Here is a 21832-nt window from a genome sequence, read left to right on the forward strand (position 1 = left end):
AGACATGTACCATGTACAGTAGGCACCTCAAGTCGCTGGAGAAATACCACCAATGATGCCTCCGCAAGATCCTACAAATCCCCTGGGAGGACAGACGCACCAACATTAGCGTCGTCGTCCAGGTCAACATCCCCAGCATTGAAGCACCGACCACACTTGATCAGCTCCGCTGGGCAGGCCACACATTCACATGCCAGACACGAGACTCCCAAAGCAAGCGCTCTACTTGGAACTCCTTCACGGCAAACGAGCCAAAGGTGGGCAAAGGAAACGTTACATGGACACCCTCAAAGCCTCCCTGAAAAAGTGCAACATCCGCACTGACACCTGGGAATCGCTGGCCAAAGACTGCCCTAAGTGGAGGAAGTGCATCCGGGAGGGCGCTGAGCACCTCAGTCTCGATGCCGAGAGCATGCAGCAACCAAGCGCAGGCAGCGAAAGAGCGTGCGGCAAACCAGTCCCATCCACCCCTTCCCTCGACGACTATCTGTCCCACCTGTGACAGGGACTGTGGTTCTTGTATTGGACTGTTTAGCCACCTAAGGACTCATTTTAAGAGTGGAAGCAAGTCTTCATCGCTTCCGAGGGACTGCCTATGATGATGATGATGATGATGATGGGACTGCACTCGCCTGGTTCCATTCTTATCTATCTAATCGTAGACAGAAAATCTCCAGCAATGGCTTCTCTTCCCTCTTCCGTTACCTCTGGTGTCCCCCAAGGATCTATCCTTGGTCCCCTCCTATTTCCCATCTATATGCTGCCCCTTGACGATATTATCCAAAAACACGAAGTCAGTTTCCACATGTACACAGATGACACCCAGCTCTATCTCTCCCCCACTTCTTTCAACCCCTGCTTGGTATCTAAATTGTCAGATTGCTTGGCCGACATCCAGTACTGGATGAGCAGCAATTTTCTCCAATTAAATATTGGGAAGACCGAAGTCATTACTTTGGTCCCTGCCACAAACTGCGTTCCAAACCACTGACTCCATCCCTCTTCCTAGCATCAATCTGAGGATGAACAAGACTGTTTCAATCTTGGCATCATATTTGACCGTGAAGTTAGTTTCCAGCCACATATCCGCGCCATAACTAAAACCGTCTATTTCCACCTCTGTAACATTGCCTGCCTCCACCCCTGCCTCAGCTCTTCTGCTGCTGAATCCCTCATTCATGCCTTTGTTACCTCTAGACTTGACTACTCCAACTCACTCCTGGTCGGCCTTCCACATTCCACACTATGTAAACTTGAAGTCATCCAAAACTCAGCAGCCCATGTGCTAACTTGCAGCAAGTCAAGATCACCCATCACCCCTGTGCTTTCTGACCTACATTGGCTCCCAGTTAAACAACCCCTTGATTTCAAAATTCTCATCCTTGTTTACAAATCACTCCATGTACTTGCTCCCCATATCTCTGTAATCTTTTTCAGCCTCACAATCCCAAAAGATGTCTGCGCTCCTCAAATTCTGGCCTCTTGAACATCCCTCATTATAACTGCACAACCATTGGTGGCCGTGCCTTCAGCTGCGTGGGCTCTAAACTCTGGAACTCCCTCCCTAAACCTCTACACCTCTCTACATCGCTTTCCTCCTTTAAGACCCTCATTAAAACCTACCTCTTTAAGCAAGCTTTTGATCATCTGCCTTAATTTCTTCTGTGGCTCGGTGTCAAATTTATATGTTTGTCTGTACCACTGTTGTGAAGCGCCTTTGGACGTTTTACTACGTTAAAGGCACTATATAAATAAAAGTTATTATTATTACTATTGTGGGGAACTTTTATGACTGTGTCACCTTGTTCTGTTCCTACCTCCCTAAGTGGCCAAGCGATCAGTTTTGCCTCTCACAGCTGTCTTCGCCAAAGCATGCCATGGTAGCCTGGCTTTGGAGTAGAGTCCAAGGGGCTTGTTGATACATTCATGCCAGGAGCACCCGATCCTCGCAGGAGAAGAATGCTGTAATTGAAGGAAATTTGTATAAAAGAGCAAACAGATGAATCTATGCATGGACAATTTGCTCGAGAACCAGACACATTAGTTTGTTCCAAAGTATTTGTTCTTTGTAGATCAGACAGAGTTGACAGGGAAATCCTACATTAACATCTCAGTAATAAAGGGTATTGTAATCAGAAACTTGAAATCTCTGGACAGTCTGCAGGATTACAAGTCAGTTCTGTGTTGGCAACAACTTTGGCAACGCTTAAAAGGAATTTCAATTCCGAAGAAGCTAATTGTTTAATTGAAAATCTCATGTTCTCGGGGGGGCGGACTGTGCATCGATATATAGACAACTGAAAGCCATTAAGCTCAGTGGGGTTAGGTTTAACCTGGAGTGTGTTCTTCACACTCAGGCTACCAGCCAGTAGATAAAACCCAACAAGCAGCTCTTCGCCCCCCCATCACCACACTCCACACACTCTCCCCTGCAATGCCATCTTGATGCAGTCACATGCTGAGAGCCAGCTGTTAAAGCCACGCAGGATCCCATGTCGCTGAACCACCTGGGAACACATCCTGACCTTAATATCATATCACTTTGGAACAAACTCGTTTACAATATTGGCTGTTGCATAGCTCCTGGTTGGCTTGTAATCTTATGCCACAGTCAGATTAAACACCCTTGATGTTGCAGACTAATTCATATTCTAGCCTTGAATGACTATATGATTGAAATACAAGCACATTTGCATGTCATTACATTGCAAACTATTACCACAGTTGCTAAATTGAAGACTATGAATGTGTCAAGAATTTAAACTCAATAGCAAGTCCTAACCATGAGAATGTGTAGGATTCCAGCTTTAGAGGGTGAATTATCAGCTCGGCTGCTATGAAGCAACAATCCGTGTTCGAATTTCTGTAGGCAATTGCTTCGGGCCTAATGATTTATGCTGGAAGTTTCTACACAGCTGCTGAGAATGTAGCTTGGTACATTTTCCAGGTAAATTACCTGGATAAGTTATCTGGGTAAGTTATCCAAATCAGTTGTCTGGATAAGTTATCTGGGTGAGTTATCTGGGTGAGTTATGCAGATCAGTTATCTGGATAGGTTATTGAAACATAGAAACAGAGAAACAGAAATTTACAGCGCAGAAGGAGGCCATTTCGGCCCATCGTGTCTGCTCCGGCCGACAAAGAGCCGCACGGCCCTTTGTCAGCAGCCCTGAAGGTTACACACAAACCCAAGAACAATAACAGAAAGGCAAAGAGCACGCAGCCCAACCAGTTCGCCCAACACCACTGCAACACCCCTTATACGAAAAACATCTACACTCCACCCCAACTGGAGCCATGTGATCTCCTGGGAGAGGCAAAAACCAGATAAAAACCCAGGCCAATTTGGGAGAAAAAATCTGGGAAAATTCCTCTCCGACCCATCCAGGCGATCGAAACTAGTCCAGGAGATCACCCTGGCCGTATTCTATTCCCTGCAGTACTTACCATTATATCTGCGCCGAGCAACTAAAGATCATCTAGTCTAATCCCAATTACCTGCAGGTTACGGCACTTTAAGTGCCCATCCAACCATCTGGGTAAGTTATCCAGGTCAGTTGTTTGGATAAGTTATCTGGGTGAGTTATCTGGGTAAGTTATCTGGATAGGTTATCTGGGTAAACTATCCAGGTCAGTTGTCTGGATAAGTTATCTGGGTGAGTTATCCGGGTAAGCTAACTGAGTAAGTTGACTTTAGTTTGTATTAAGATAACCAAACCCACTGTATGTTTTAAAGGACGCCTCCTTCTGATCCCATAGCCTCCATACAAATACACTACAGGGTTCTTAATTATACTTACCCAAAGTATGCACCAGGGATGGGAATCAGAATACCCAAAATTCAGATCCAATAGTATGGTTGCTACCTTTTTCCAAATTGAACAGATGACAGGATAGCGGTGGGGGAAATCATGGCTTCAATTCTGATGTTTGTTTGGCTACTGATAAAAAGTCATTGGGATAGATTTTGACTTTGTGCAATAGTGTAAAACGGGAAATAGTGAGTCGACCGCCTGCTTCACATCGCTCCCCATTTTTATTTAACTTGAAATATAAACAGAAACAAAAATGGGTAGAGCTGTAAAACAGGCTGCCGACTCATTATATACTATTGCACAAAGTCCAGATTTAACCCATTGAAAACCTGTATAAGTAGCGCTTCATACTGTTAGACAAAGAACCTAAACTGGAAAATAGAGATTTTTAAGAAACAGACTTTGGAATTTTCCGTTACTTTAAAAAAATTTCACTCAAAGCAAATTTGTAGTTCAAAAATTGGAAAGGCAAGAACCCTATCAACAAAAAACAAGGTAGGAGCAGGAATGGCCCCCATTAAATGATCAGGAAAAGCAGATGCAAGGCACCAAAAAACCATTGAAAAATGAAAAGATATATACAAAAGAGAAAAGAGAGCCATTCGTGGCTAACTAAAGAAATAAAGGACGGTATCCAATTAAAAACAAGGGCACACAATGTGGCCAAAACTAATGGGAGGACAGAAGATTGGGAAGCTTTTAAAAGCCAACAATGAATGACTAAAAAAATGCATAAGAAAGGGAAGATAGACTATGAAAGTAAACTAGCACGAAATATAAAAACAGATAGCAAGAGTTTCTATTGGTATATAAAAAGGAAAAGAGTGGCTAGAGTACATGTTGGTCCCTTGGAGGACGAGACCGGGGAATTAGTAATGGGGAACATGGAGATGGCAGAAACTCTGAACAAATATTTTGTATCAGTCTTTACGGTAGAGGACACTAATAATATTCCAACAGTGGACAGTCAAGGGGCTATAGGGGGGGAGGAACTTAACACAATCACAATCACTAAGGAGGTGGTACTCAGTAAGATAATGGGATTAAAGGCAGATTAATCCTCTGGACCTGATGGCTTGCATCCTAGTGTCTTAAGAGAAGTAGCGACAGGGATTGTGAATGCATTGGTAGTAATTTATCAAAATTCTCTGGATTCTGGAGAGGTCCCAGCAGATTGGAAAACTGCAAATGTAACGCCCCTATTTAAAAAAGGAGGCAGACAAAAAGCAGGAAACTATAGACCAGTTAGCCTGTGGTTGGGAAGATGTTGGAGTCCATTATTAAAGAAGCAGTAGCAGGACATTTGGAAAAGCAAAATTCGGTCAGGCAGAGTTAGCATGGATTTATGAAGAGGAAGTCATGTTTCACAAATTTTCTAGAATTCTTTGAGGATATAACAAACAGGGTGGATAAAGGGAAACCAGTGGATGTGATATATTTGGACTTCCAGAAGGCATTTGACAAGGTGCCACATAAAAGGTCACTGCACAAGATAAAAGTTCACGGGGTTGGGGGTAATACATTAGCATGGATAGAGGATTGGCTAACTAACAGAAAACAGAGAGTTGGGATAAATGGTTCATTCTCGGGTTGGCAATCAGTAACCAGTGGGGTGCCGCAGGGATCAGTGCTGGGACCCTAACTATTTACAATTTATATTAATGACTTGGAAGAAGGGACCAAGTGTACAGCTGGGGTCCCAGCACTGAACCGTGCGGCACCCCAATAGTCACTGCCTGCCATTCTGAAAAGGACCCATTTATTCCCACTCTTTGCTTCTTGTCTGCCAACCAGTTCTCTATCCACGTCAATACATTACCCCCAATACCATGTGCCTTAATTTTGCACATTAATCTCTAGTGTGAGACCTTGTCAAAAGCCTTTTGAAAATCCAAATACACCACATCTACTGGTTCTCCCTTATCCAATGTACTAGTTACATCCTCAAAAAACTCTAAAAGATTTGTCAAACATGCAGATAGCAGTTAACGGATATGATGTAATTGGTATCACGGAGACATGGCTCCAGGGTGACCAAGGCCGGGAACTCAACATCCAGGGGTATTCAACATTTAGGAAGGATAGACAGAAAGGAAAAGGAGGTGAGGTGGCGTTGCTGGTTAAAGAGGAAATTAATGCAATAGTAAGAAAGGACATTAACTTGGATGATGTGGAATCTGTTTGGTGGAGCTACGGAATACCAAAGGGCAGAAAACGAAAGTGGGAGTTGTGTACAGACCACCCAACAGTAGTAATGAGGTTGGGGACAGCATCAAACAAGAAATTAGGGATGCGTGCAATAAAGATACAGCAGTTATCATGGGCGACTTTAATCTACATATTCATTGGGCTAACCAAACTGGTAGCAATGCAGTGGAGGAAGATTTCTTGGAGTGTATTAGGGATGGTTTTCTAGACCAATATGTCGAGGAACCAACTAGAGAGCTGGCCATCCTAGACTGGGTGATGTGTAATGAGAAAGGACTAATTAACAATCTTGTTGTGCGAGGCCCCTTGGGGAAGAGTGACCATAATATGGGAGAATTCTTAAGTAAGATGGAGAGTGACACAGTTAATTCAGAAACTAGGGTCCTGAACTTAAGGAAAGGTAACTTTGATGGTATGAGACGTGAATTGGTTAGAATAGACTGGCAAGTGATACTTAAAGGGTTGACGGTGGATAGGCAATGGCAAACATTTAAAGATCACATGGATGAACTTCAACAATTGTACATCCCTGTCTGGAGTAAAAATAAAACGGGGAAGGTGGCTCAACCGTGGCTAACAAGGGAAATTAAGGATAGTGTTAAATCCAAGGAAGAGGCATATAAATTGGCCAGAAAAAGCAGCAAACCTGAGGTCTGGGAGAATTTTGTAATACAGCAGAGGAGGACAAAGGGTTTACTTAGAAGGGGGGAATTAGAGTATGAGAGGAAGCTTGCTGAGAACATAAAAACTGACTGCAAAAGCTTCTATAGATATGTGAAGAGAAAAAGATTAGTGAAGACAAACGTAAGTCCCTTGCAGTCAGATTCAGGTGAATTTATAATGGGGAGCAAAAAAATGGCGGACCAGTTAAACAAATACTTTGGTTCTGTCTTCACAAGGAAGACACAAATAACCTTCCGGAAATACTAGGGGACCGAGGGTCGAGTGAGAAGGAGGAACTGAAGGAAATCCTTATTAGGCGGGAAATTGTGTTAAGGAAATTGATGGGATTGAAGGCCGATAAATCCCCGGGGCCTGATAGTCTGCATCCCAGAGTACTTAAGGAAGTAGCCCTAGAAATAGTGGATGCATTGGTGATCATTTTCCAACAGTCTATCAACTCTGGATCGGTTCCTATGGACTAGAGGGTAGCTAATGTAACACCACTTTTTAAGAAAGGAGGGAGAGAGAAAATGGGTAATTATAGACCGGTTAGCCTGACATCAGTAGTGGGGAAAATGTTGGAATCAATTATTAAAGATGAAATTGCAGCGCATTTGGAAATCAGTGACGGGATCGGTCCAAGTCAGCATGGATTTAGGAAAGAAAAATCCTGCTTGACAAATCTTCTAGAATTTTTTGAGGATGTAACTAGTAGAGTGGACAAGGGAGAACCAGTGGATGTGGTGTATTTGGACTTCCAAAAGGCTTTTGACAAGGTCCCACACAAGAGATTGGTGTGCAAAATTAAAGCACATGGTATTGGGGGTAATGTATTGACATGGATAGAGAATTGGTTGGCAGACAGGAAGCAGAGTCGGGATAAACGGGTCCTTTTCAGAATGGCAGGCAGTGACTAGTGGGGTGTCGCAGTGCTGGGACCCCAGCTATTTACAATATACATTAAAGATTTGGAAGAGAGAATTGAGTGTAATATCTCCAAGTTTGCAGATGACACTAAGCTGGGTGGTGGTGTGAGCTGTGAGGAGGACACTAAATTGCTGCAGGGTGACTTGGACAGGTTAGGTGAGTGGTAAAACGCGTGGCAGATGCAGTATAATGTGGATAAATGTGAGTGGTGGCAAAAACACGAAGGCAGAATATTACCTGAATGGTGGCAGATAAGGAAAAGGGGAGGTGCAACGAGACCTGGGTGTCATGGTACATCAGTCATTGAAAGTTGGCATGCAGGTACAGCAAGCGGTGAAGAAGACAAATGGTATGTTGGCCTTCATAGCTAGAGGATTTGAGTATAGGAGCAGGGAAGTCTTACTGCAGTTGTACAGTGCCTTGGTGAGGCATCACCTGGAATATCGTGTCCAGTTTTGGTCTCCTAATCTGAGGAAGGACATTCTTGCTATTGAGGGAGTGCAGCGAAGGTTCACCAGACTGATTCCCAGGATGGCAGGACTGACATATGAGGAGAGACTGGATCAACTGGGCCTGTATTCACTGGAGTTTAGAAGGGTGAGAGGGGATCTCATAGAAACATATAAAATTCTGACGGGTTTCGACAGGTTAGATGCGGGAAGAATGTTCCCGATGTTGGGGAAGTCCAGACCAGGGGACACAGTCTAAGGATAAGGGGTAAGCCATTTAGGACTGAGATGAGGAGAAACGTCTTCACTCAGAGAGTTGTTAACCTGTGGAATTCCCTACCGCAGAGTTGTTGATGCCAGTTCATTGGATATATTCACGAGGGAGTTAGTTATGGCCTTTACGGCTAAAGGGATCAAGGGGTATGGAGAGAAAACAGGAAAGGGGTACTGAAGTGAATGATCAGCCATGATCTTATTGAATGGTGGTGCAAGCTCCAAGGGCCAAATGGCCTACTCCTGCACCTATTTTCTATGTTTTCTATGTTTCATAAATCCATGTTGACTTGGACCGATCCTGTCACTGCTTTCCAAATGCACTGCTATTACACCTTTAAGAATTGATTCCAGCATTTTCCCCACTACTGATGTTAGACTAACCTGTCTATAATTCCCTGTTTTCTCTCTCCCTCCCTCCTTTTTTAAAAAGTGGGGTTACATTAGCTACCCTCCAATCCATAGGAACCGAACCAGAGTCCATGGAATGTTGGAAAATGACCACCAATGCATCTACTATTTCTAGGGCCACTTCCTTAAGTACTCTGGGATGCAGACTACCAGGCCCTGGGGATTTATCGGCCTTCAGTCCCTTCAATTTCCCTAACACCATTTCCTGACTAATAAGTATTTTCCTCAGATTAAGGGGCCACCCATTTAGAACTGAGATGAGGAGAAATGTCTTCTCAGAGGGTTGTAAATCTATGGAATTCTCTGCCCCAGAGAGCTGTGGAAGCTGAGTCATTGAATATATTTAAGGTGGAAATAGACAGATTTTTGAACAATAAGGGAGTGAAGGGTTATGGGGAGCGGGCAGGGAAGTGGAGCTGAGCCCAAGATCAGATCAGCCATGATCTTATTAAATGGCGGAGCAGGCTCGAGGTGCCAAATGGCCGACTCCTGTTGCTATTTCTTATGTTCTTATGTGAGAAGTGCTGACCTTCGGCTGGATTTTTGGTTTTTGGATTTTGGGGCGGTAATGGCGGCGGGACAGTCCTGATACCGCCTGGAAAAAGTTTGCACCTCAGTCAGCAAAATTGGGCATCTGGGCCCTGAGTGTGGGGCGGAGCGGTAAGGGAGACATTGCACACCTCTCTTAGGGCGTTAGGCCGGCTGAGCAAGCAAAAGTCCCGTTCTAAAGAGTTGACCTCGGAGCGCTCTTACGATAGGTCTGAGGAGAAAAAAGCCCGAAAAAAATACCAAAAACATTCCCAATACATAACTCACGCCACCACAACATAAATTGTATAAAGAAAAGAAAAAACAGTCACACTTACCTGAGGTGAGCATTACTTAACTCACTGCAGCCGCTACAGCTCGGAACACCAGCTTTCACAGGTGTTCCCACCAAGGGGTGCTGCGGGACGCTGCAGGTCGGGTGGGAGTCAAAAATCGAGTCGGTGTCGCAACCAGGGACGTTGCACACCGGCTTGCCTCTTTTGGGCGGTAATGCTCCGTGCCCCCCTCCGGAACAGGCCCCGAAAACCCCGGCAGGGCGCTGGAAGCTGGCCGCTCGCCCAGAAGAGCTCACTGCCGCCATTGCCGCCTCTCCGGGCGAAAACAGTGGCAGACAGCAGCGGAAAATCTAGCCCAGTGTCTCTGCCAGTCTGCTGCGCACTCGCTTTTCAGAGTGCTAAACTCAGCGCTAAGGTCCATGCTCTCCATATTTGCAGCACCAAGGCCAGCACTACTATTGGCAGCGATAAGGCCCTGACAAAAATGGCCGCCGAGTCCTGTGCCAGAGAAGGGCGATAATGGTGGCCGTCATTTTTCACCTGGATTGCAGCGGTAACTCGTGGCTGTAAGATAGGGAATTCCATGTCATGCCCGTCGTATTATATAATGATACACGGAAACAAACCTACTAAATTACTGACTTGGAAATAAAACCGAAAAATGCTGGAATTACACAGCAAGTCAGTCAGCATCTGCAATGAGAAAAGACGGGTTATTGTCATGTTTGGCGTATAACCCTTCATCAGAACTGAAAAATGAAAAATAAACAGTCAATTCAGTAAGGCTTCAAAAAGACATGGGAGAGGCTTACAAAAACAAAAAATAAGGAAAAAGGAAAACAGGGAAATAATGCAGGATTGCAGCAGATCAGAAATCAAAACAAAAAATTTTTGTCAAAACACAAGGGAGTGGGGCGATTTTCACTGAATACTTCAGGCACTAAAGAGCCCCTGAGGTGGCCAAGGTGGGGTCCTGATCTGCTATGCCGGTTTAGCCTCCATTTAGCATAAAACGCCATCTTGGTAAAGGAATTGAAGCGTGTGCTAGGAATGGCCACCCTGAGTCTTATTAAACAGCTGATTTCCACTTACAATGACTTCTAGCACTCATTAAAGCAGCTGCATCGCCTTTTGCTGGCTAGCATTTGTCTTAAAGCCCTCTTCTAACAGCAACCAGCTGGCATTGATGTTGATTTCAAGTGCTACTTAACTGGATACTCACCATTTCATGTTCATTACTGCTGGAGCTGTGAAGAGGGCCTCTGAAACACATCAAGTGACTTTCCGGGACACTTTGTCAAGTCTTCACCAACACTTGAGCAACATTTAGTTCGGAAATTCTGTGAGGACGTCATCTAAAAAGAGTAAGTGCTGTGCTACACTACCTTATTGGACACCTTATAGCAGTCACCAGGAGAAAGGGAGTGCTTGGTCATGGGCATCTTGCTCGGGGCCCCCCTTTGGTCTGGACGAGGAATGGGAAGAGGACATAAGGCCAGGCAGAGCAGCACCAACGGTTAGAGGAGAGAGGGACAGGAGGATGAGGAGGACGGGGTGGCATCCTTCACCCCTGCGGGTACAGGACATCCATCCTCCACAAGGACCTCGAGTGCCTCATCTAAGAACTTGTGCGCCCTGCCCGCTCCCTCGCTCCCTAAGTTATCCTGCACATGCCGCTGTGTGTCAGCCAGAGCACTCCACACCTTCAGTGGAAGAGGGTGCGAGAAGCCCATATATACTGCTCCATGAACATCAGCGCTTGAGTGCTAAACCTGCAAGTGTCTGGTTTAGCACCTCCAGACAAGTTCAAATTATGATAATCAGCAATTAGGACCGAAATCATGTGCTAAAACCAGATTTTCAAACAGGTGTGCCTTATTCGCACACCACCATTTAGCACCTGTTTTCACCCTTTGCCCAAAATAACCCCAGTGGATCTGCTGGTCCTGAGGAGAGTAAACAGGACAACATTACTGATCTAAATTGGATCTTTTAATGTCTGTATGCTTGTAATGTTGTCGCCCCACACTGTGGATGTGGATGTATTGTGTACTGCAACTACAGAGTTAATAATAAAAAGAAGCAGGAGGTTCCGGAGACTTCCGAGAGCTGCCTGCCATGTTAAAAAGCTGTATTGTGTGCTGTGCTCTGTGAACATATCACATTTAGCGGCAAGATGGGATTTTTTGGATAATTTAAAGCTGAAATAGTGTTGGTGAAGGATTCAGCCAGCCGACATAGAGACTTTGGAAGCTTCTCTGTCTTTGGAAAAAGCTACAAAATCTGAGGTAAAAAACGAGCACACTAGTTACTGCAGAGTTTAAAATGGCGGCATCCGTAGCAGGCGACCAGGAAAGGTTTAAGGCGTATGTGGATTGGCTAGAAATGTTTTTCACTGCAAATAATATAATCGAAGTTCCAGAGAATGCAGATCAGAACCGGGCTGTGTTGGAACGTAAGCGGGCTATCTTCTTATCAGAAGTGGGTAAACCTGCTTGTGCCTGACAAGCCAAAGGATACAACACTTGGAGATTTTAACAAAGCTGGAGCAGCAATATAACCCTAAACCATTAGAAATTGCTAAAAGCTATCGTTTCGGTATACAAAATCAAAAGACTGATGAAAGTATCAGTGATTACATTGTAGCATTAAAAAAGCTATCTATTCACTGTACTTTTGGAAACTTTCAAAACCGAGCATTGCGGGACCATTTTGTTTGTGGGATGAAAAATGATGCAATCAGAAGAAAGTTATTGACGACGGGTGACTTGACTTTTGAGATTGCTTGTCAGACAGCGAGGTCGATGGGCATGGCCGATCAATATTCCCGAAAATTTCATAATAATTACCGTCGTCAGTCAACCCAGGTGAATCGCCTGCAGATTCAAAGTAAAAGACGGTGGGGGCCCAAAGTCTCAGAAACTGGAAATTCTAACAGAGCATTGACATCCTACTATCGGTGCCTGGGACAACACATTGCTCACAGTTGTCCATATGTGAAGGCAGAGTGTTACTTCTGCAGAAAGACTGGGCATCTTGTGAAGGCATGCCGACTGAAGAGTAAACCAGCGTTCAAAGCTATGAGTAGAAATCCCCAGAGACTACATAGCATGGAAGAACAACAACAGGACATAGAGATGTTAGAATTACATGTCATCAGGAGCACGAGGTTAACGGACAGCAATTTGAAAAATATCAAAATCCACATAGATGTTGCGGGATTAAAGATACCAATGGAAATCGACACGGGTGCATCCGTGAGTGTAGTACCGAAGTCACTACACCTCGACAAATTGGGTGATTTCCCATTGTAGAAATCCAAGATGGAGCTATGAGGCTACTTGGGAGAGAAAATTCCTGTGGCAGGTCGTATCACCGTACCGGTGAAATACAAGGATCAATTTCAGAACTTGCCTCTAATAGTAGTGAAAGGAGACAAGCCTGCCTTACAAAGAAGAAATTGGTTGAGATCACTGAAGCTGGATTGGAATGAGATTTTCCGTGTTGAAACGAGATTTGCATCAACGGATGATGTTATCAAGAGTTATCCGAATGTGTTCTGCGAAACGGGCAGTCCGATCCAAGGCTTCAAGGCGAGTGTCAGGCCACGTTCCATACCATATGCACTCAAGGAGAAAGTTGAGCAAGAGCTCAAAAGACTAGAGACTGAGAACATTATTTCTAAGATAGATCGATGTAATTGGGGTTCACCCATTGCTGTTGTACCTGAGTCCGATGGTAAGGTAAGATTGTGTAGTGATTATAAAGTAACCGTAAACTAGGTTCTAGAGGGTAATGTCCCCAATACATTGCCGAATATAGAAGATTTGTTCACAACACTTTCAGATGGTCAGATCTTCTCAAAACTGGATCTTACGAATGCCTACTTACAGCTTGAACTAGTGAGGAGTTCAAGTCATGTTTGACTATAAATACTCATTTAGGCCTATATCAATTTAATAGGCTACCGTTTGGAGTGTCTTCCGCCCCTGCCATATTCCAAGGGGTGATGAACCAGATTTTGCAAGGTATTGAAGGGGTAGTATGTTATTTGGATGACATACTAATTTCAGCACCAAGTAGACAAATTCATAATAACATATTGAATGAAGTCCTCAAACGGCTAGAGAAGCACAGAGTATGAGTGTCTGCTCGTAAGTGTGAGTTATTTCAAAAACTCAGTAGAGTACTTAGGGTACAGAGTAGACAAAGATGGTTTACATCCAACCATGGGAAAGCTGGATGCAATCAGAAATGCACCCACTCCCAAGAATGTCACTGAACTTTGTTCATTCTTGGGTCTTTTGAACTATTATGGGAAGTTCCTACCAAGTTTGGCTACAGTATTACATCCACTGAATGAACTATTAAAAACATAGGTCCAGTGGAAGTGGTCAAAAGAATGCGATACAGCATCCAAGGAGTGTAAAAGCAAATTGGTAGAGAGCACCAAGTTAGTTCACTATGACGTATCTAAGGAGATTAAGCTAGCATGTGATGCCTCTCCATATGGAGTTGGGGCAGTAATCTCTCATGTATTACGTAGTGGGGAGGAGCGACCAATTGCTTTTGCTTCACGCACTCTCAGTGCGAGTGAGAGTAATTATGCGCAAATCGAAAGGGAAGCTTTAATTTTTGGGGTCAAGAAGTTCCACAAATACTTGTGTGGTCGTACATTGACCATCGTTATGGACCATAAGCCCCTAACAGCAATCCTCCATCCAAAGTCCCCAGTTCTAACATTAGCTGTAGCCCGAATGCAGAGATGGGCTTTGATTTTGTCAGCATATACATATGTTATTGAATATAGATGATCAGCTGATCACAGTAATGCTGATGCAATGTCTAGATTGCCTTCCCCATCACAAGTTACACCGGATAGGGAAGAAGTGTTTTATCTTTCATACATTGATGAACTGCCAGTCACAGCTGAAGAGATTGGTGGAACAACCAAACGTGACCCAGTGATGTCAAAGGTGTGTGACTATATTGCAAATGGATGGTCAAAATCATTTAACAGACAAAGATATTCATCCATTCTTCATTCGAAGGAATGAATTATCAGTCGATAAAGATTGTATCATGTGGGGTGCAAGAGTGGTTATACCAAATAAATTTAGGTCCAAATTATTAGGAGACCTCCATGACCAGCACCTGGAAATGTGCTTGACCAAGAGTTTTGCATGCAGTTATTTATGGTGGCCAGGTCTTGATAAAGATATAGAGTACATCGTGAGTCAGTGTATGACATGTCAATCGGTAAGCAAGCAATTACCATCAGTACCATTACAGCCTTGGAAATGGCCTCCCAGGGTGTGGCAATGGCTACATATTGATTTTGCTGAGCTAGAAGGACAACAATTGTTCATTGTGATTGATAGCCATTCGAAGTGGGTTGAGTTGTTTTCAATCTGGAAAATAGCAACAAATAAAACATTGGACATTTTGAGAAGTTTATTTTCTTCATTTGGCCTCCCAGAAAAAATTGTTTCGGATAATGGACCACAATTTTGTTCCGAAGAATTTGCACAGTTCACGAGCAAAAATGGGGTGAAACATACCAAGGTTCCACCCTGCTTCGAATGGTGCAGCAGAGCAAAGTGTGCCCTCATAAAACAAATATTAGATTCAAATCCAAAGAAATGACAGTTGTCATTGGATCACAAATTGGCGAATTTTTTGATTACATATCGTAATACTCCTCATACAACTCCTGGTAGAACACCAGCAGCGTTGTTTCTTAAACGACAGCCACGAACCAGATTCTCGTTGTTAAAACCAATTTTGGCACAGTTCGTAGAAGAGACACAATTAAGACAGAAAGAGAATCATGATAGAGGTAGAGTAAAAGAGAGAAGTGTGAAATTAAACCAGAAGGTGAGAGTGAAGAACCATCACCATAAATGGTTAAAGTGGTTACTAGGAAGAGTGGTGAAGTTATGTGGTCCTTGCACATATTTGGTAAAGATGTTTGATAATGGACAGGTTAGGTTTGTTCACATTGATATTTTTACCTACAGACATGGAAGGAGTTGAAGGTGGGAATGATTCAATTATTTCCGACTCATCAGAGAGTTTTGATACATAAGTAGCATATCCTACATCTAGTGTACTGGAAACAAATCCAAGAGAAAATCAGAATTTAAGTCTGAATCCGAGTCAGGAAAACAAACAGCCTGAAGTTATAGTGAGTTCAAATGAAAATCAAGGAAACTCTGTGGAGGAAAACGTTCTGTGGAGGAATGAGTTTAAATTCGACACCATGTTTGGAAGGTTCTGTTCGAGAGCAAAGGTATCCTCTTTGAAACAGAAAACAAGTGGTTAAGTTAAATTTGTAAATATGGAAAAAAATAAGTTTATAGTGTGTTATGTATAAACATACAAGTTATGTATGATGTTTGTGATAATAACTTTTTCCTTAAGGAGGGAGAAATGTAATGTCTGTAAGCTTGTAATGTTGTAGCGCCACACTGTGGATGTGGACGTATTATGTATTGCAACTACAGAGTTAATAATAAAAAGAAGCAGGAGGTTCCGGAAATTCCGAGAGCTGCCTGCCATGTGTTGTGTGCTGTGCTCTGTGAATTTATCACAGATCTAATAGGATCCCATTGTACACGTGCAGTGAGTGGGGTCAGATATCGCACAGTTAAAACACAATTTTCTGTAATAGTGTGTGACACTTTTGAAGTGTAACACTTTTGAGAAGTAGGTTGGTTATCGTTGCACACCAGGTGCAAGACATTTAATAATATCCATATTTTCTGACTTTTAAATCAGAATAGCACCAATTATATCCCTCATGCTGGGATGGAAAATCTTGGCATTAGTTGTCTACCAATATACCCTGAGAGATTTATTAAACCAGCTTGTTATCTTACGGTTTCAGGCACACAGCACAATTGTTAAATATGTTGTGTTGCTGTCGGTGAGTTGGAAAATTCAGCAAGTCACAGCTTTTATCCATTTTGTTTCAGTTATAGTATGAATTGGGGAAAATAATTTACCATACAGCCCTCCCTCTATGTCATATGTATAATAATTAGCACCTCTTTAAATGCCTGCATGGTAAGTAGGACTAAAGGGGAGGGGCTTTGTCTGCCTGCCTCACACCATTGAGAAATCACAGAGCAGTCATCTCTCAGCTTTTTTTTTATTCGTTTACCAGATGTGGGCGTTGCTGTCATGGCCAGCATTTATTGCTCATCCCTAATTGCCCTTGAGAAGATGGTGGTGAACCACCTTCTTGAACTGCTGCAGTCTGTGTGATGAAGGTACTCCCACAGTGTTGTTGGAGGGAGTTCCAGGACTTTGACCCAGTGACGACGAAGAAATGGCGATATGCTTCCAAGTCAGGATGTGTGTGACTTGGAGGGGAAATGTGGAGGTGGTGGTGTTCCCATGTGCTTGCTGCCCTTGTCCTTCTAGGTGGTAGAGGTCGCGGGTTTGGGAGGTGCTACCAAAGAAGCCTTGGCGAGTTGCTGCAGTGCATCTTGTAGATGGTACACACTGCAGCCATGGTACACCGGTGGTGGAGGGAGTGAATGTTTAAGGTGGTGGATGGGGTGCCAATCAAGCAGGCCTCTTTGTCCTGGATGGTGTCGAGCTTCTTGAGTGTTGTTGGAGTTGCTCTCATCTAGGCAAGTAGAAAGTATTCCATCACACTCCTGACTTGTGCCTTGTAGATGGTGGAAAGGCTTTGGGTAGTCAGGAGTGAGACACTCACCGCAGAATACCCAGCTTCTGACCGCAAATTACGGGCCATGGTGATTCTGCGTCAAACACAGCGCAGACATTTTTATATATATGTTTCCTGAGACATCTTTCCTCTCTATCACACAATCCTGCCTCACAAGCCTGCTCCAAGTACTTGGTTCTCCAAAAACAAGAAAAACAATACACACTTCTTGAATTGATTCTTTTGTTTTTTTATTCTCTTGAGAGGGGCTAGCTGTTCCGATCTTGTAATTATCATACAAACATACTAAGACCGGGGTGAGAAACGGCCTTCAGGCCAATGAGTGCTCCATTGCATGGTGCAGCACTGTGCACCACCGCTCACTGCTAGTGAGACAAACTCTTCGTGGAGCCAAGAATCAGGGTGAAAACATTCATGTTCAAATGTAGAATATATTATTCAATCCGTGTTAACTATATATAGAAAATGTACTGTAGTCTTGTAAATAGCACATACTTCCTGCAACACATTTGTTTCCATCACACCTTTCTCCTCTGAGTCAGAAGGGTGTGGGTTCAAATTCCACTTCAGACCTTGAGCACAAATTCCATGCTGACACTCCAGTGCAATGCTGAGGGAGTGCTGCACTGTCAGAGATGTTGTCTTTCGGATGAGACGTTAAACTAAGGTCCCGTCTATTCTCTCAGGTGGAGGTAAAGAGGGAGAATTGGTCTCCTTTGCGTCTCCTGCTAGTTCCTCTGGATGTTCTGGCCACCATTTATCCTTCAACCAACATCAATAAAATCATTTATCTCAATGCTGTTTGTGGGACCTCACTGTGCTCAAAATGGCTGCCACAGTTATCATAAAAATGGCAAAAACAACTTGTATTTATATAGCACCTTTAATGTAATAAAACGTCCAAGGCACCTCACCGGAGCGTTATCACACAAAATGTTATTATGAGCACATAGGAGATATTAGGGCAGATGACCAAAAGCTTGTTCAAAGAGGTAAGTTTTAAGGAGCGTCTTAAAGGAGGAGAGAGAGGTAGAAAGACAGAGGTTTAGGGAGAGAGTTCCAGAGCTTAGGGCCTTGGCAGCTGAATGCACAGGCTGGAGGAAGTTACAGAGATAGGGAGGGGCGAGGTCATAGAGAGATTTGAAATCAAGGATGAGAATTTTAAAATTGAGGGGTTGCTTAACCGGGAGCCAATGTAGGTCATCGAGCACAGGGGCTCTGGGTCAGCGGGACTTGGTGCGAGTTAGGATGCGGCCAGCAGAGTTTTGGATGGCCTCATTTAAAGAGGGTGGAAGATGGGAGGTTGGCCAGGAGTGCACTGAAATAGTCAAGTCTAGAGTTAACAAAGGCATGGATGTGGGTTTCAGCAGCGGATGAGCTGAGGTGTGGTGGAGTCAGGCGATGTAATGTTACTACATTACAACAGTGACTACACTTCAAAAGGATTTCATTGTGGGGAGAACAGCTGTTGATATGAGGCTGTGGAAATGGCTGATATGATTTATTTGGCCATGATGCAAGGTACAAGTGAAGATGACTGTTGCGCATTGCATTTTCCAGGCACCTCAGTGACTATGCCTTCTATTAGAGCCTGCATTTAGACTCTCACTGCGTGGCCATTTGGTCAGGCAGGTATGAGATGTGGCTTTTGGTCAGAGTCACACTGTGGTACTGCTTAATGCAGCCTTGTCTTCTCCTGCCTGTCTCATGGCAAGTGCACTTTACAGGGTTAAGCTATGTTGCTGTATGTTTTCAATAGGGAAATGGGGACGTTGAGTGATCTTCCGGGAATGATAGCAAAGTGGTTATGTTACAGTACTAGCAATCCAGAAGCTTGGACTAATGATTTGAGTCTTGAGTTCAAATATCATCACAGGCAGCTGGGGAACTAAAATTCAGATAATTCATTTATAATTAATAAATCTGGAATAAAAAGCTAGTTTCACTGATGGTGACCATATATCTACCGGATTGTCATAAAAACCCATCTGGTTGACTAATGTCCTTGAGGGAAGGAAATCTGCTGTGCTTGCCTGGTCTGGCCTATATGTGACTCCAGACCCACAGCAATGTGGTTGACTCTTAACTGCCCTCTGAAATGGCTTAGCAAGCCAGTCAGTTGTACAAAACTGCTACGACAAAGTATAAGAATAAAACCGGACGGATCACCCGGCATCAACCTAGACATCAGATTTGGAAACAACAAAGGTAAACCCAGTTGACCCTGCAAAGTCCTCCTTACTAACATCTAGGGACTTGTGCCAAAATTGGGAGAGCTGTCCCACAGACTAGTCAAGCAACAGCCTGACATAGACACACTCACAGAATCATACCTTTCAAGCCAATGTCCCAGACTCCTCCATCACCATCCCTTGGTATGTCCTGTCCCACCGGCAGGACAGAAGCACCAGAGGTCGCGGCACAATGGTACACAGTCGGGAGGGAATGGCCCTGGGAGTCCTCAACATTGACTCTGGACCTCATGAAGTCTCATGTCATCATGTGTAATATGGGCAAGGAAACCTCCTGCTGATTACCACCTACCGCCCTCCCTCAGCTGATGAATCAGTACTCCTCCATGTTGAACACCACTTGGAAGAAGCTCTAAGTGTAGCAAGGGCACAGAATGTACTCTAGGTGGAGGATTTCAATGTCCATCACTAAGACTGGCTCGGTTGCACCACCGAGCTGAAGGACGTAGCTGCCAGACTGGGCCTGCGACAGGCGGTGAGAGAACCAACACAACAGAAAAACCTACTTGATCGCCCTCACCAACCTACCTATCGCAGACGGATCTGTCCATGACAGTATTGATACGCATGGCAACCGCACAGTCTCACCTCCTGACTTCCCAAAGCCTTTCCACCATCTACAAGGCACAAGTCAGGAGTGTGATGGAATACTCTCCACTTGCCTGGATGAGTGCAGTTCCAACAACACTCAAGAAGCTCGACACCATCCAGGACAAAGCAGCCTGTTTGATTGGCACCCCATCCAACATTCTTTCCCTCCACCACCGGCGCACCGTGGCTGTAGTATGCACCATCTACAAGATGCACTGCAGCAACTCGCCAAGATTTCTTCGGCAGTACCTCCCAAACCCGTGACCTCTACCATCTAGAAGGGCAAAGGCAGCAGGTGCATGGGAACACCACCACCTCCAAGTTACCCTCCAAGTCACACAACAACCTGACTTAGAAATATATCGCTGTTCCTTCATTGTCGCTGGGTCAACATCCTGGAACTCCCTCTTTAACAGCATTGTGGGAGTACCTTTACCTCACAGACTGCAGCGGTTCAAGAAGACGGCTCACCACCATCTTCTTAATTAGGGATGGACAATGAATACTGGCCTTGCCAGTGATGTCCACATCCTGTGAGTAAATAAAAAAGAAATCTGTAGGTCAGGACATTTGGCATGCAGCCAAGGTAGCAGCTGTTACCTTGACAGCCACGAACAGCCATCCCTGTCTTGGAAGTGGTTTCGAAGTGTGGCTGCAGGATTGTGCTCAGTTCTGTGATGGCTGCCCGGGAGAATCATTGTCACCATGTGCAAGTGTCTCTCTGCATAACCAGGTACAAATGCCTGGGCCTGTGCATTGATGTATTGACGTTAGGGTAGGTCTGTAAGTAACTGCTTAAGCTGGCAATGTAGCTGTCCAGCATGCCTCTCTGAAACCTAGTCCTTCATCCCCATAACCTTTCAAAAACAGAGCAATAAGCAGACCAATGCCCGTATAGTTGCAGACAATGAATATCCCTGGACCAAGGCAGCAGATAGAGTGCAGTTTCAAGTTCCTTTGTGCCTGAGCAGCAGATCTGAAAATCTTGTGACTGTTCGCCAGCTCGGCAGAGAAGATCCAGGACTGAAGAAGAGAAAATGAACCACAGGGAATGTCCGTAATATTTTGTGAACAACCACTTTCAGAAGTTAAGTAAAGCATTAATGAAGGGATCTCCCATGAAGCACATGTTTCAAATGGCAGCTGTTCAGGCACATAATGGGGCTTTCCACACCTCCCGGTTTCGGGCGGGAGGCATCGGGGGCAGGGTCCAGACGACACAGGTGCAGAGGAAGAGAAAAGTGTTAGTACAAATAGTCACTCCGAATAAAAAACAAGTCCAATGCCCTGACTCTCCCCTCAGTACTGACAGACACCAAGAATGAACTAATGAACCTCACCTCACATAGAACCTCCGGTTGTGACAAACCTTAGGTTCACCTTTCACAATTCTGTCTCCCCTCGACAATATAGACAGATCACAGGATCCACCACACTTCCAAACAACAGCAGCTCCACATCAGCTCTGTCAAACCCTAGAACCCTCACCCCAGCTCTGACAATCTCCAAGACCCTCCCCCAAGCTCTGTCAAACCCTAGGACCCTCTCCCCAGCTCTGTCATATCCTGGGCCCCTCACCCCAGCTATGTCAATCTCCAGGACCCTTCCCCAAGCTCTGTCAATCTCCAGGACCCCCACCTGGCTCTGTAAAACTCCAGGACCCTTCCCCAGCTCTGACAATCTCCAGAACCCTTCCCCAGCTCTGACAATCTCCAGGACC

The 21832-nt window shown here is 44.4% G+C and overlaps 1 protein-coding gene across 1 annotated transcript in view; it reads left to right on the forward strand.

Moving 5' to 3' along the window:
- Positions 1-21832, forward strand: part of rsph14 (radial spoke head 14 homolog) — a 1169762-nt gene that overhangs the window by 1066485 nt on the left and 81445 nt on the right. The window lies entirely within an intron of this gene.

This window comes from Pristiophorus japonicus, chromosome 8 (genome assembly GCF_044704955.1).
Source record: "Pristiophorus japonicus isolate sPriJap1 chromosome 8, sPriJap1.hap1, whole genome shotgun sequence".
Taxonomy (NCBI): Eukaryota; Metazoa; Chordata; class Chondrichthyes; family Pristiophoridae; genus Pristiophorus; species Pristiophorus japonicus.